The sequence below is a fragment of the Taudactylus pleione genome, unplaced genomic scaffold, assembly GCF_031769625.1.
Source record: "Taudactylus pleione unplaced genomic scaffold, aTauple2 ptg000134l, whole genome shotgun sequence".
Taxonomy (NCBI): domain Eukaryota; kingdom Metazoa; phylum Chordata; class Amphibia; order Anura; family Myobatrachidae; genus Taudactylus; species Taudactylus pleione.
The window spans coordinates 5,430,396-5,437,500 of NW_028284536.1; the positions used below are offsets into that span (position 1 = coordinate 5,430,396).

General features: G+C 35.0%; 1 non-coding gene across 1 annotated transcript; it reads right to left on the minus strand.

The window, feature by feature from the left end:
- Nucleotides 1-4,057: 4,057 nt before the first annotated feature.
- Nucleotides 4,058-4,131, minus strand: TRNAN-GUU (transfer RNA asparagine (anticodon GUU)). The gene has a single exon. It is a non-coding gene; the product is annotated as a tRNA-Asn (tRNA).
- Between the last annotated feature and the right edge of the window lie 2,974 nt (nt 4,132-7,105).

Sequence of the window (7,105 nt, forward strand, 5' to 3'; positions counted from 1 at the left end):
AAAAAAATCTTCACACTTCAAAAAGTTTTTCTTAATTCCTTACCTTTGTACTGATAAGATAACACCTGGTTTTAACATAACACAGGCTTCCACTTAAAAATGCTGCTAGCTTGCATTCTGCTGATTAGATATCACCAGGAACAACATTAACCTTCAGGTATTTTCTAAATGTTGAATAAATTGGCTTAAATCAAATTAAACTCACTTTAGAGATAATTGTTTCAGAGAAAGTCTTGAACCCTTCCTTAAAATAGGTAGTTTGACATGTTGACTTCTCTACCTAAAAATCCCCAAAACTTGATTAATAGAATATTCTCGTCCCTGGGTGGGATTGAACAACCAACATTCCAGTTAACAGCCGAACGCGCTAACCAATTGCGCCACAGAAACCCTATATGAGACATGAACAAACAACAGCTAAGAAACATTGATCTGGAAAGTTTCCTTGCCAAAGTTTATAAAGTCTCTAATCTGGACAGTTATTTTAGGATTTTTCGTTAATTAAAAGGAACACATTGCCATGCTCTTGTGATGAATCAACCCTTCTTGAGTTCTAAGCACTTCCATGAGCAGCAGAGTGGCGCAGCGGAAGCGTGCTGGGCCCATAACCCAGAGGTCGATGGATCGAAACCATCCTCTGCTATGTGCTATTTTCATTTATCAAATCTAAAATTGGGATTGCTATTTTGACTTTTTTGGTCTTTGCTTATAGTAGAAAATCCATTATCATCTTAACTCATTTAAATCGTATTTTGACAGAAGTGCTGTAACAAAAAATCCACATAATGACTTTACTTTACCCTATTACTTCTATGGTTATTGAGAAAAACAAACTACATTCACTCCAGAAGAGCAAATTAGGTGTTCAAACAAGTAATTTATCAAAATCATCTTTCCAGCTTACACTTTGGTGATGCAATAAGACAATGATTTTGTAAGAAAAATCTTCAAACTTCAAAATTTTTTTCTTAATTCCTTACCTTTGTACTGATAAGATAACACCTGGTTATAACATAACACAGGCTTTCACTTAAAAATGCTGCTAGGTTGCATTCTGCTGATTAGATATCACCAGGAACAACATTAACCTTCAGGTATTTTCTAATTGTTGAATAAATTCGCTTAAATCAAATTAAACTCACTTTAGAGATAATTGTTTCTGAGAAAGTCTTGAACCCTACCATAAAATAGGTAGTTTGACATGTTGACTTCTCTACCTAAAATTCCCCAAAATTTGACTAATAGAAGATTCTCATCCCTGGGTGGGATTGAACCACCAACCTTCAGGTTAACAGCCGAACGCGCTAACCAATTGTGCCACAGAGACCCTATATGAGACATAAACAAACAACAGCTAAGAAACATTGATCTGGAAAGTTTCCTTGCCAAAGTTTATAAAGTCTCTAATCTGGACAGTTATTTTAGGAATTTTCGCTAATTAAAAGGAACACATTGCCATGTTCTTGTGATGAATCAACCCTTCTTGAGTTCTAAGCATTTCCATGAGCAGCAGAGTGGCGCAGCGGAAGCGTGCTGGGCCCATAACCCAGAGGTCGATGGATCGAAACCATACTCTGCTATGTGCTATTTTCATTTATCAAATCTAAAATTGGGATTGCTATTTTGACTTTTTTGGTCTTTGCTTATAGTAGAAAATCCATTATCATCTTAACTCATTTTAATCATATTTTGACAGAAGTGCTGTAGCAAAAAATCCACATAATGTCTTTAATTTACCCTATTACTTCTATGGTTATTGAGAAAAACAAACTACATTGACTCCAGAAGAGCAAATCAGGTGATCTAACAAGTAATTTATCAAAATCATCTTTCCAGCTTACACTTTGGTGATACAATAAGACAATGATTTTGTAAGAAAAATCTTCACACTTCAAAAAGTTTTTCTTAATTCCTTACCTTTGTACTGATAAGATAACACCTGGTTTTAACATAACACAGGCTTCCACTTAAAAATGCTGCTAGGTTGCATTCTGCTGATTAGATATCACCAGGAACAACATTAACCTTCAGGTATTTTCTAAATGTTGAATAAATTGGCTTAAATCAAATTAAACTCATTTTAGAGATAATTGTTTCAGAGAAAGTCTTGAACCCTACCATAAAATAGGTAGTTTGACATGTTGACTTCTCTACCTAAAAATCCCCAAAATTTGACTAATAGAAGAATTTCGTCCCTGGGTGGGATTGAACAACCAATATTCCAATTAACAGCCGAACATGCTAACCAATTGTGCCACAGAGACCCTATATGAGACATAAACAAACAACTGCTAAGAAACATTGATCTGGAAAGTTTCCTTACCAAAGTTTATAAAGTCTCTAATCTGGACAGTTATTTTAGGATTTTTCATTAATTAAAAGGAACACATTGCCATGTTCTTGTGATGAATCAACCCTTCTTGAGTTCTAAGCACTTCCATGAGCAGCAGAGTGGCGCAGCGGAAGCGTGCTGGGCCCATAACCCAGAGGTCGATGGATCAAAACCATCCTGTGCTATTTTCATTTATCAAATCTAAAATTGGGATTTCTATTTTGACTTTTTTGGTCTTTGCTTATAGTAGAAAATCCATTATCATCTTAACTCATTTAATTCGTATTTTGACAGAAGTGCTGTAGCAAAAAATCCACATAATGTCTTTACTTTACCCTATTACTTCTATGGTTATTGAGAAAAACAAACTACATTGACTCCAGAAGAGCAAATCAGGTGTTCTAACAAGTAATTTATCAAAATCATCTTTCCAGCTTACACTTTGGTGATGCAAAAAGACAATGATTTTGTAAGAAAAATCTCCAAACTTTAAAAAGTTTTTCTTAATTCCTTACCTTTGTACTGATAAGATAACACCTGGTTTTAATATAACACAGGCTTCCACTTAAAAATGCTGCTAGGTTGCATTCTGCTGATTAGATATCACCAGGAACAACATTAACCTTCAGGTATTTTCTAAATGTTGAGTAAATTGGCTTAAATTAAATTAAACTCACTTTAGAGATAATTGTTTAAGAGAAAGTCTTGAACCCTACCATAAAATAGGTAGTTAGACATGTTGACTTCTCTACCTAAAATTCCCCAAAATTTGACTAATAGAAGATTTTCGTCCCTGGGTGGGATTGAACCACCAATATTCCAATTAACAGCCGAACGTGCTAACCAATTGTGCCACAGAGACCCTATGTGAGACATAAACTAACAACAGCTAAGAAACATTGATCTGGAAAGTTTCCTTGCCAAAGTTTATAAAGTCTCTAATCTGGACAGTTATTTTAGGATTTTTCGCTAATTAAAAGGAACACATTGCCATGTTCTTGTGATGAATCAACCCTTCTTGAGTTCTAAGCACTTCCATGAGCAGCAGAGTGGCGCAGCGGAAGCGTGCTGGGCCCATAACCCAGAGGTCGATGGATCGAAACCATCCTCTGCTATGTGCTATTTTCATTTATCAAATCTAAAATTGGGATGGCTATTTTGAGTTTTTTGGTCTTTGCTTATAGTAGAAAATCCATTATCATCTTAACTCATTTTAATCATATTTTGACAGAAGTGCTGTTGCAAAAAATCCACTTATAGTCTTTACTTTACCCTATTACTTATATGGTTATTGAGAAAAACAAACTACATTGACTCCAGAAGAGCAAATCAGGTGATCTAACAAGTAATTTATCAAAATCATCTTTCCAGCTTACACTTTGGTGATGCAATAAGACAATGATTTTGTAAGAAAAATCTTCAAACTTCAAAAAGTTTTTCTTAATTCCTTACCTTTGTACTGATAAGATAAGACCTGGTTTTAACATAACACAGGCTTCCACTTAAAAATGCTGATAGGTTGCATTCTGCTGATTAGATATCACCAGGAACAACATTAACCTTCAGGTATTTTCTAAATGTTGAATAAATTGGCTTAAATCAAATTAAACTCACTTTAGAGATAATTGTTTCAGAGAAAGTCTTGAACCCTACCATAAAATAGGTAGTTTGACATGTTGACTTCTCTACCTAAAATTCCCCAAAATTTGACTAATAGAAGATTCTCATCCCTGGGTGGGATTGAACCACCAACCTTCCGGTTAACAGCCGAACGCGCTAACCAATTGCGCCACAGAGACCCTATGTGATACATAAACAAACAACACCTAAGAAAGATTGATCTGGAAAGTTTCCTTGCCAAAGTTTATAAAGTCTCTAATCTGGACAGTTATTTTAGGATTTTTCGTTAATTAAAAGGAACACATTGCCATGTTCTTGAGATGAATCAACCCTTCTTGAGTTCTAAGCACTTCCATGAGCAGCAGAGTGGCGCAGCGGAAGCGTGCTGGGCCCATAACCCAGAGGTCGATGGATCGAAACTCTGCTATGTGCTGTTTTCTTTTATCAAATCTAAAATTGGGATTGCTATTTTGACTTTTTTGGTCTTTGCTTATAGTAGAAAATCCATTATCATCTTAACTCATTTAAATTGTATTTTGACAGAAGTGCTGTAGCAAAAAACCCACATAATGTCTTTACTTTACCCTATTACTTCTATGGTTATTGAGAAAAACAAAGTACATTGACTCCAGAAGAGCAAATCAGGTGTTCTAACAAGTAATTTATCAAAATCATCTTTCCAGCTTACACTTTGGTGATGCAATAAGACAATGATTTTGTAAGAAAAATCTTCAAACTTCAAAAAGTTTTTCTTAATTCCTTACCTTTGTACTGATAAGATAACACCTGGTTATAACATAACACAGGCTTTCACTTAAAAATGCTGCTAGGTTGCATTCTGCTGATTAGATATCACCAGGAACAACATTAACCTTCACGTATTTTCTAAATGTTGAATAAATTGGCTTAAATCAAATTAAACTCACTTTAGAGATAATTGTTTCAGAGAAAGTCTTGAACCCTTCCTTAAAATAGGTAGTTTGACATGTTGACTTCTCTACCTAAAAATCCCCAAAACTTGATTAATAGAATATTCTCGTCTCTGGGTGGGATTGAACCACCAACATTCCAGTTAACAGCCGAACGTGCTAACCAATTGCGCCACAGAAACCCTATATGAGACATAAACAAACAACAGCTAAGAAACATTGATCTGGAAAGTTTCCTTGCCAAAGTTTATAAAGTCTCTAATCTGGACAGTTATTTTAGGATTTTTCGTTAATTAAAAGGAACACATTGCCATGTTCTTGTGATGAATCAACCCTTCTTGAATTCTAAGCACTTCCATGAGCAGCAGAGTGGCGCAGCGGAAGCGTGCTGGGCCCATAACCCAGAGGTCGATGGATCGAAACCATCCTCTGCTATGTGCTATTTTCATTTATCAAATCTAAAATTGGGATTGCTATTTTGACTTTTTTTGTCTTTGCTTATAGTAGAAAATCCATTATCATCTTAACTCATTTTAATCGTATTTTGACAGAAGTGTTGTAGCAAAAAATCCACATAATGTCTTTAATTTACCCTATTACTTCTATGGTTATTGAGAAAAACAAACTACATTGACTCCAGAAGAGCAAATCAGGTGATCTAACAAGTAATTTATCAAAATCATCTTTCCAGCTTACACTTTGGTGATGCAATAAGACAATGATTTTGTAAGAAAAATCTTCACACTTCAAAAAGTTTTTCTTAATTCCTTACCTTTGTACTGATAAGATAACACCTGGTTATAACATAACAAAGGCTTTCACTTAAAAATGCTGCTAGGTTGCATTCTGCTGATTAGATATCACCAGGAACAACATTAACCTTCAGGTATTTTCTAAATGTTGAATAAATTGGCTTAAATCAAATTAAACTCACTTTAGAGATAATTGTTTCAGAGAAAGTCTTGAACCCTTCCTTAAAATAGGTAGTTTGACATGTTGACTTCTCTACCTAAAAATCCCCAAAACTTGATTAATAGAATATTCTCATCCCTGGGTGGGATTGAACCACCAACATTCCAGTTAACAGCCGAACGCGCTAACCAATTGCGCCACAGAAACCCTATATGAGACATAAACAAACAACAGCTAAGAAACATTGATCTGGAAAGTTTCCATGCCAAAGTTTATAAAGTCTCTAATCTGGACAGTTATTTTAGGATTTTTCGTTAATAAAAAGGAACACATTGCCATGTTCTTGTGATGAATCAACCCTTCTTGAGTTCTAAGCACTTCCATGAGCAGCAGAGTGGCGCAGCGGAAGCGTGCTGGGCCCATAACCCAGAGGTCGATGGATCAAAACCATCCTGTGCTATTTTCATTTATCAAATCTAAAATTGGGATTGCTATTTTGACTTTTTTGGTCTTTGCTTATAGTAGAAAATCCATTATCATCTTAACTCATTTAATTCGTATTTTGACAGAAGTGCTGTAGCAAAAAATCCACATAATGTCTTTACTTTACCCTATTACTTCTATGGTTATTGAGAAAAACAAACTACATTGACTCCAGAAGAGCAAATCAGGTGTTCTAACAAGTAATTTATCAAAATCATCTTTCCAGCTTACACTTTGGTGATGCAAAAAGACAATGATTTTGTAAGAAAAATCTTCAAACTTCAAAAAGTTTTTCTTAATTCCTTACCTTTGTACTGATAAGATAACACCTGGTTTTAATATAACACAGGCTTCCACTTAAAAATGCTGCTAGGTTGCATTCTGCTGATTAGATATCACCAGGAACAACATTAACCTTCAGGTATTTTCTAAATGTTGAGTAAATTGGCTTAAATTAAATTAAACTCACTTTAGAGATAATTGTTTCAGAGAAAGTCTTGAACCCTACCATAAAATAGGTAGTTAGACATGTTGACTTCTCTACCTAAAATTCCCCAAAATTTGACTAATAGAAGATTTTCATCCCTGGGTGGGATTGAACCACCAATATTCCAATTAACAGCCGAACGTGCTAACCAATTGTGCCACAGAGACCCTATGTGAGACATAAACTAACAACAGCTAAGAAACATTGATCTGGAAAGTTTCCTTGCCAAAGTTTATAAAGTCTCTAATCTGGACAGTTATTTTAGGATTTTTCGCTAATTAAAAGGAACACATTGCCATGTTCTTGTGATGAATCAACCCTTCTTGAGTTCTAAGCACTTCC